The sequence below is a fragment of the Gossypium hirsutum genome, chromosome D06 (assembly GCF_007990345.1).
Source record: "Gossypium hirsutum isolate 1008001.06 chromosome D06, Gossypium_hirsutum_v2.1, whole genome shotgun sequence".
NCBI classification, from domain to species: Eukaryota; Viridiplantae; Streptophyta; class Magnoliopsida; order Malvales; family Malvaceae; genus Gossypium; species Gossypium hirsutum.
The window spans coordinates 51,905,239-51,915,767 of NC_053442.1; positions in this window are offsets into that span (position 1 = coordinate 51,905,239).

Sequence of the window (10,529 nt, forward strand, 5' to 3'; positions counted from 1 at the left end):
AGGCTTAAATTTATATTTTTAAAATCCTGACTAAGTCTATTTTCAAGAGAAACAAACGGTAACATCATCCAAATCTTGTACGAGGAGATAATTAATTTTTAGTGAAGAAGGGTCGGAACTGTTAGACAGCAGAACAGGGATGACTTTAAAGAATAAAATGTACTTATTGGCTAAACCAAAAATTCTGAAAATATTATGGTAAGAAGATATGTGAATCTAGTTTCATAGTAATTTATCGTATTTTAATTTGGAGTTCGGGAGCTCAAGATATAAATAATTTAGTGACTACGACTCAAGTGGACAACTTTAAATGAACAAATAAATAGTGAAATTACAGATAATGTTACATATAAGCATGTTATATACATTAAGGATGTGGAATGGAGAGGAGGAGGAGGAAAATAAATTATTATTCAACTAGCATGAGTTCTCATTAAAAATGGTCAATTTGCATGTTTTAGGTTCAAGGACTAAATTGAATAAAAGTAATATTTTAAGGGTAAATTGGTAAAGATGTCAAAAAGTGACCAAATTGTATGAAATGAATTTTTTTATTATTTAAATTAATAAATTGAATGAAATGTTATTTTACATCAAGATTGGGTGGAAATTCGAGGAAAATAGAAAATTACCAAAATGTCCCTGAATTTTGGTATTTCTAAAATTTAGCCTGGTAAGTTTGTGTAACTTGAATTATATTCTTAGATGATTGAAATATATATATTGGATTGAGAAATTGATTTGAATTGTGAACATGAGAAATTGTGAATTGAATGAAATGGAAATGAAGCTTTGAATTACATGAGTAAATATTGGGTCTCGTAGGCCCTATTTGTTATGAATATAATATTTCGAGGATATGTTGTAAAGAATTATAAAAGCACGTTAATAATTTGAAAGTTTTAATTCGGATGAAATTTTGTAACTCGGTTTAATACGTATGCAAATGTATGTCTTCTAGTAATGCCTCGTACCCTATTCCGGTGTCGAATACAGGTAAGGGGTGTTACAATGTGACATCGCTAGATTTGGTTATAACGTTTAGACGGGGTTTGGGGTGTTACATTTAGTGGTATCAAAGCTATGGTTTAGTCGGTTCTCGGACTAACATAGCATATGTGAGTTTAGCTATATATGCCATTTTATTACTCGTGATAATGTAATATCTTCCGACTTCAATGAAATTTTTTTGTAAGACAGAAATGACTTCTAACCGAGTTGTTTCCAATAATGCTAAAAAACAAAAATTTACGTTGAGGTGATTGAAATGTGTTTATGATGAAATGAAATTTAGAAAGGTATGAATAGAAAATTCATGATAAGTATGTGTTAACGTATGAAGTAAGACAACCATGAGTTGAGAAATGTAGAAACGTAGAATAAAATGAAAGTTTATATGGTGATAAGCTCATCCGTGTTTGCTTGGCGCACATATGATGTTATGTGCTCAACATATTTGATTAAGTAAATATGGTAAGTAAATATACACAAATAGATGGAATGTATGTTTATGTACACTTGCTTGAATAAGTGTAATCAGTATGTTTATATGATAGAATCTTAAGTTTAATCGTTAAATTAGAAATAATATGATGTTTGTTTTATGAATATTATAATAGTATGAAAATTGAATTGGAAGATCAAATTGAGTAGAACGCATGAAATGAGTATGATCATTCAATGAAGAATTGACGATAAAGACCATGGTTGGACCATGGCAATATGTGAGCCAGTGTAAGACCATGTATGGGACATGGCATTGGCATCATTGAGATTATAAAAGGTCCCATGTAAGACCATGTCTAGGACATGGCGTTGGCACCGAGATGAGAGGTCTCATGTAAGACCATGTCTGGGACATGGCATTGGCACTGAGATGAGAGGTCCCATGTAAGACCATGTCTGTGACATGGCGTTGGCACCGAGATGAGAGGTCCCATGTAAGACCATGTCTGGGACATGGTGTTGGCACCGAGATGAGAGGTCCCCCGTAAATCCATGTCTGGGACATGGCACGGGCACCAATATGAGAACTCCCATATAAGACCATATCTGGGGTATGGCATTTGCAGTACAGGAAACATCCCATGTAAGACCATGTCTGGTACATGGCTTTGGCATGTTATTATTAAAAAAGAGACTCAAGTATCCTTATTATTCCAATGTGGCTCAACGGGCTAGTCAACAAGTTATGTTTCATGAAAGTTCAGGTAAAAGCATAAATAGCAAATTCAGGTGAGTTATAAGATTTTAGAACATATTATGTTATCAATTGAGAACTAACATGTCAGCAAAAGAAGAGTAAGCTATAATCATATGTTATTTAAGTAAGCAAGAAAGAGAGTAAGAAAAGAAGAAGTTAAATTTTGATAAGACAAAATATTCTGGTATGATACCTAAAGAATGTATGTGTTAACTGGAAGTTTTTTTTTAGTGAATGGAATAAAGTGAGGTTCGTGATAACAGAATTAGTCAGAGAAATGATAATTAAGTGGTAAAGATGTCTGTGTGTGAAGGTTACAGTCGAAATGAACATGATGATCTTTTCTGGATATTATATATATATTTTTATCCTCAGAGATATGTATGTGTAATTGTTCAGTTCTGATACAGTTCTTATGTTGTGAGAATGTTAGCTAATTATAATGTTAGACAAAAGCCCTGTTCGTCTGGTCGGTTTATGACTGGTTATTGTTCTGTTTTGCATGCATATTTAGAAAGTGTATTGTTTTGCTAAAAGAAATATTGTGCTGATGACTAAATTGCAAAACATGTAAACGTGATATGTGAAGTACATGATATGGATTATTAGTAAATTACGGATGAATAATGAATTTTGAAATATAATACATGTATTAAAGGTAGAAAAGATATAAATATACGGATTATCGGTACAAGGATTAAATTATAAAAGATGTAAAAGCATTATGCGAAAAGTGTAAAAGTGATATGCATGCATTATATAATTTGCCCAAGTAGATGAGATTAGAACTATTAGGATATTAGTGGTATATCATTAAAGGACCCTAGCACACTCTCTAATTAATAGCACGCTAGTGCTCTTCGATTATTAGCACATTTATGTTCTTTATATAACACTTTAGTGCTTTCTGTTTAATAATGCATAATAATGCACCTCCGTATCAGTTTCGTATATCCTAAGTGTTCTATCTAATCTACTGGGCCTCTGCTAAAAAATAAATAAATAATTTTCACTACAAGGTAAATGTTTACCTCTGATTCATGTTTGAAATATTGAATTAAAAATAAATTGTGAAATGAAAGGATAGAGAATGAATACAAATACTAAGCTAGGTAAATATGTACAGAAGGGAACTATAGAGTGATAGAGATGACTTTTAGAAAACTAAATGAAGAAAGGACTTTTGGTTATGAAGAAAGAGAGAAAATAAGAACTCGATTAAGTAAAAAGAATAATATTATTGAAAAAGAAATACAAAATGATATTAAAACTAGAAATGTTAGTGATAAGAATGGATAGAAAAGGATAATTGAAAGAATATAGAAATGATGAAGTTCATGATCAAAATAAAACAAGGAAATTTCGAGGACGAAATTTATTTTAAGGGGGGAGAAATGTAATATCCTGAAAATTACTACTATAATACCCCGAAAATTACTACAGTAAGAAAGTAGGTATCATTGATAGTAAAAGGAGAAAATAAAGTGACAAAAAGGGAAATTTTGAGTTATAGCAACATTGGGAATTATATTATGACATATTAATTTAAGAAGGGATTAAATCGCAAAAGTGAGAAAAGTTTTGTTACCCAAGAGTAAATCCTCAAAATTTGAGGGATTAAAGTGTAAATACGAAAAAGTTAAAGGACCAATAGTGTAAACATTTTAAGAGTGGAATAATCTAGAAACTAAGGAAAATGGATGAATTAGGACCAAATTGAAAAGGTGAAGAATTTTGAGGGACTAAATTACAATTTTACCAATTTAAGTGATGACTTAAGGATGGAATTTCAAAAGATTATAAGGGCAAAATGGTCAAATAGAGAGAGAGAATTTTAGAAGGTAATGATGATGTTTGTGATATTTTTAATTAATTAATTAGATAAGTGTTATTTAATTAATATTTTATTAAGATTTTTAGTATTATTTTATTGTTAAATGATTAATATAAAAGGGAGGAAAGATGATGAAAAAATCATCATCTTTCCATGCACCCAACGTTAGAAGAGAAGAGAAGAAAGAAAGTTTTGCTTTCTTTGCAATTTGGTTTTTTCACCAAAAATTCACTATTTTAACCTAGAAATCAAAAGAATTTCCATAGCTTCCAAGAGAGAAAAATAATAAGGAGACAATGGGGAGCTAGAATGTCAAGTTAGATTCAAGAAATAGAAGCTGGAGGAGAGAGAAAATCAATTTAAAGATTGAAATCAATATCACAAGGTAAGAACATCAAGATTTCAATATATTTTTAAGTTTGTTATTGTTGAAAAAGCATGGAAATGATGTTATAGTAGAGTTTTCTTAAATAAATTCTTATGTTCTTGATATATTAGTGAATGGAAATAAGTGAAAATGATGGGAAATATTATAGAGAAAGGGAATTAGGGAGTTGTAAACTTAGTAATCAACATCTTGCACTAAAACAATTTTATACAGCAGCAGTAGGTTAACTTTGAAAAATCACCATAAATTGTGGAAATGGAATTAGAGGATGAAAAACAATATGGAATTAAATCTTATTAAGTCTAGTTTCTCATAGAAGATACGGTGTAAGTAATGGAATTGTAAATCATGAGATATAATAAAATTTGTGAGACAAGGGCAGAATGAATTCGGGTTCCCCTGTTCTGAATTTGGAAAATCATCAAAAATTGAATAAAAATAATTAAAGGCTTAAATTTATATGTTTAAAATTCTTAATGAGTCTATTTTCAAGAGAAACAAACGAATAAAATCCTGTACGAGGAGATAATTAATTTTTAGTGAAGAAGGGTCGGAACTGTTAGACAGCAGAACAGGGATGACTTTAAAGAATAAAATGTACTTATTGGCTAAACCAAAAATTCTGAAAATATTATGTTAAGAAGATATGTGAGTCTAGTTTCATAGGAATTTAGCGGATCTTAATTTGGAGTTTCGTAGCTCAATATATAAATAATTTAGTGACTACGACTCAAGTGGACAGCTTTGAATGAACAAATAAATAGTGAAATTATAGATAATGTTACATATAAGCATGTTATATACATTAAGGATGTGGAATGGAGAGGAGGAGGAGGAAAATAAATGATTATTCAACTAGCATGAGTTCTCATTCAAAATGGTCAATTTGCATGTTTTAGGTTCAACAACTAAATTGAATAAAAGTAATATTTTAAGGGTAAATTGGTAAAGATGTCAAAAAGTGACCAAATTGCATGAAATGAATTTTTTTATTATTTAAATTAATAAATTGAATGAAATATTATTTTATATCAAGATTGGGTGGAAAGTCAAGGAAAATAGAAATTACCAAAATGTCCCTGAATTTTGGTATTTCTAAAATTTAGCCTGGTAAGTTCGTGTAACTTAAATTATATTCTTAGATGATTGAAATATATATATATTGGATTGAGAAATTGATTTGAATTGTGAACATGAGAAATTGTAAATTGAATGAAATGGAAATGAAGCTTTGAATTACATGAGTAAATATTGAGTCTCGTAGGCCCTATTTGTTATGAATATAATATTTTCAGGATATGTTGTAAAGAATTATAAAAGCACGTTAATAATTTGAAAGTTTTAATTCGGATGAAATTTTGTAACTCGGTTTAATACGTATGCAAATGTATGTCTTCTAGTAATGCCTCATACCCTATTCCGGTGTCGAATACAGGTAAGGGGTGTTACAATGTGACATCGCCAGATTCGGTCATAACGTTTATACCAGGTTTGGGGTGTTACGTTGGGGAAGATTACTAACCCATAAATACTCAATGCAAAGATGTCGACCTTTTCCCTTATGTCTGGGTGTACCAAGATCAGATCTCGCTGACATTTCCATGTGATACATTTACTATCCCCTTTTTTGTTTAATTCGAGTTGCGACCTGTTGCTCGCTCATCCCAGTTATATTCATCAGTCTTTTGAAGAAAGTCAGGACGTTGGCGGCTCTAGAGTAGGCTTTGTCGATCTAAATCTTCGGGCAATGGAGTAAAGTGGTGTATTCTTCTACAGTGGGCGTCAGGTCTACTTTCCCGAAAGTGAAGCAACTGTAAGCAAGTTTCCAATATTGGGTGAGAGCTTGGAATATGTATTTATCCACTTTGACATCAAGTAGGTAAGGCAAATCACCATATTCACAGTGGAATATTTGCTTGATTTTATCATCTCATTGATCACATATTTCTTTCAGCTCTTGCAGATTATTCTGAGTCACACTAATTTGGATGAAATCTCATAATTCTAACATATATCCCTCTGATAGGCTGTTACCTTTCTCTTTTCTTTTTTGGACCATATTCGTACAGCCGCATTGTCATCTACTTTATCAAGAAAATCCCTTTTCCATTACAAATTCTCTATTTAGTAATTGAACATAATTCAACACCTTAAAATGCAATGCAACCACAGCTAAAACAAAACAAAACAAGTCAGTACATTTTATATAAAGCTAGAATGCAAAGAAAAAAATAATAAATAAAACATCTCTTCTTTGTAATCTATTCAGGCGACTGCTAAAGGTTTGATATGGTTCTACCTAGAGTAAGCTCCTAGGGCTCATCACATGCGGTTTGGTTCTAAAGTAAGGGTACCTGAATCATCAGATTCCTCAATCCTCGCCCATTATAGGCTCATACAATCTGAGTTCAGTTCAAGGGAATACATTTCCCTATATCTATACGGAGGTAGACCTCACGAAAACATAGGTACAAATGTATATAGAAAGTGATCCACTATCCTATACGAATGTAAAGACCTCACGAAGGAATAGTTTCTCACTCCCACTTAAGAAGGGTAAAATGGAACGATTATTCCATGCAATATATGTGAAAACATACAAAGAAAAACTCTTGAACTAATAAATCAGATGTATTAGATCGCTATGTAACCTAAGATAACAAAGACATTATTTATCACCAAAATAAAACATGAAGGATGAAATGCAAGGAAAGGATCGTCAATTTAAACTGAATTATCAATTTTCGACAAAAAGAAAAACAAGTAATCAACTCGCGGCTCGACTCTCTTATTCATAACCTATGGAGTCGCCAAGCTGTCAAAACCTTTTTGAAAACTGACTTTTTATTTTAAAAAATGAAATAGAGTCACCACCAATCTTTTTTAATTAGATGTGACTGGATTACCTTAACTTGGTCATTTTAATAAAATTTTAGATTTACTAAAATGATTATTTTCGATCTACAAAATCCAATAAATGGGTTCGGGAGTCGGTTACGTATAAAGAAGGATTAGCACCCTCATAACGCCCAAAATTGGTACCTAGTTGATTACTTGATGTCTTAGTGTCAAGAGTTCAGAATTCAAGGAAAATTTAAAATATGCATGACTTGATTAAAATATGACTAACTAAATTAAATTTTATAGAGAAGGTCTTATTTTGTGTTAATCAATAAGGAAAGATCATGCCCCATAAGTTAGGGTATGATGTCTCAAATCCCCGGAAAAAAGAATAATCGTCATTTGATTATTAACTAAATCCTATGTGCTTTCATTTTAAAATAGTATATTTGGTTATTTCGATTCTAGGAAGAGACCATACTCTGTAAGCTAGGAGCACAACTCCTCGAATCCCAAAAATAACAAACATTGCTTCGGTTTTAATTTTTTTTATGTGTTTTCATCGAAAAACAGATGAATGTATGTAGCAATATTTACAATCTACGATGATGGCTAAAATATGATATTAACAAAATACCCATATAAATAATGAAATGAAATGAAATGAAAATACTATAATGAATACAATTATAAGAAATAATAATAACATATTCAATTAATAACACTATATGATAATGATGATAATAATAATGAAATAATGTAAAAAAGTATGATACTAATCTAATTACATTCATAAAATATTGATATTTGAACAAATTTTAACAAAAAAAATATTAATTAACAACAACAATCATTTTAGTATTAATAGTATCAATAATTAAAAATAAAGGACCAAAATAAAATAATCAAAAAATTTGAGATCAAAAATGTAAATTATGTATAACTTAAAGGGAAAACATATAAATAACGAAATTAACGAGATAAAATTTAAATAATGGTAAATAAAGGGTCTGAATTTAAGAGAGGTGAAGGATTAAATTAAAATAAAAAAATTAAAATCTGAATTGCAAAAAAAACAAAAAAAAGGATTAAATTATAATATGTGAAAATGAACAGGGACCAAAAGGGGTATTATCCCACCCATATTACACATGTCCTTCCCTCAATAGGTCAACAGTGGGTCAAGGGACTAAATTGCACAATAATAAAATAAAAAAGGTAAAAATAAAATAAAATAAAAAGGAAATAAGACGAAATTAAAAAGGGGCAAAAAAGTAAAAGGACCAAAATGGCAATTAGACCCTCCCCTTGAAAACACACAGATCCTGGATGGATTTGGATCGAGTCATCGGGTCGATCCTTAAAATGACGTCATTTTGGACATCTGAAACTAAGTACAAAACGACATCCTTTCAAGTGGGCTATATAAGTAAAAAAGTATTTTAAACAAAATTCATTTGCAACCTGTTCAAAAAAAAAACCTTTCTTTCCTTCTTTTTTCTCTCAAGCCATCCTTAGGTTCGGCCATTGGGCGACGGGTCTTCTCCACGACCAATGATCATCGATGACAGAGACCGCCGCCTCCGATAGCTGGAGTACCCAAAAAATACCCTTTAGCCTTTCAACGCGTAAAACTCGAATATGAGATCAAAACCCCAAAAAAAGCCGACCTTCAAAAGAAAAAACGATAAAACCTTCAGTTTCGAAAAAAAGACGATGAAACTCTTCGGTTTTAACCTTTTCCAACGAGGCCCTCGTCGAATCCCACTGGATTTGAGGACCTTTTAGATCGGCGAGGGCCTTCACGATAGTGGTAACCGCAAAAATAGGTAAAAACCATTACTGTTCTTTCACTTTTTTATGTTTTCTTTTTTAAAAATTTTAAAACAAATAAAAGATACGCTACCTTTATTTAACTACTTTTTTTGTTGTATTTCTTTTTTATTTTTGGTGTAAAAAATTACAATGTGTTTGTTAGGCTTTTATAACTGAATCGATTACAATATTTTATTGCCTTTTTCCTTGCTTTTCTACTTCTGTTTCTATTTTTTTTCCTCTTACAAGTGGCAGTGGTGATCAACGACGATGGGGAGCCGTGCCTTTGCCATTTTAGTGAAACGATGGAAGGGGCAGACTTTGGGCGACATACCTTCTGACATGGCAAGGAATGATGCTGAAGCTTTTAAGGTTCTAGGGTTTTCTTTTTTTGTTTAGGTTTTGGGCTATTGGGCTGGTGTATTTAGGCTTTAGGGTTTAGGTTAGCAAATTAGGTCCTAGGCTTGTAATTTGGACTATTAATGGACTTTGTTATTATTTTTGTTTTTGTTGTTTTGTTTATTTCTATTGGGCTGGACGAAAGTGGGCTTCTACAAATATCATATCTTGTGTTTAAATAACTAAATCCAATGCTTCCAAGTGATGTTATGCATGTGTGCGAGCTATGTTATTCTCAGTAAATTATTAGAACTTTGTTGGGGGTTATGTGAGTTTAGAACATGTTAATATTTTTTTCTTTATTAACATATATCTATAATAATACTTTTTATTTGAATTGCAGGAGATGGAAACTAGGAAGTTGGAACTGTCTAAACTTATTTGAACATGTTATTATAATGTGCTATATCTTATTTAAAAATTTCTATTAATGTGTATTTTAGTATTTTTTTTTTCAACTTTGATTATTCATTGAGAAATGTTGTGGTAATTTAAAGTAGATGAGATAAAAATCAAGACGGAATAACAATGACAAAATTTAAAATGTGACAGAATTTTGTGATGGAAAAGTAACAAATTATAGGAGACCAAAAATTGTGATAGATATTTTGTAATAAAAATTAAAATTCTAATAGTATTTAGTGATGAAATTAAAGAGAGAAATGACGAAATATGGTGATGGGCAATTGCCCGATTTAAAAAAATTCAATGACGAAAAATATAAACAAACTGTAATGGAAATTCCATCACAAATTTAGTGATGGGATTTGTGGTCCTTGTGATAAGCCATATTAGTTAGGGAATTGACGACAGAAAAATTTTGTAACTAAACCTGTCACAAGCAATTATTATTAATATCAAATTCTGTAACAAAATTCTGGTAGTGTTCGTGTTGAATGCTTAATAAGGAACTCACAAGCAATTATTTGACTCCTCTTTATATGATTTCATTCTAAAAGCTTCATTTAGGGCAGATTTGTAATAGTTCAATTTTCAATCGTACAAAAAAATGTGATTTTAGAACCCCGTTCTCCAATGATCGAGTTTAT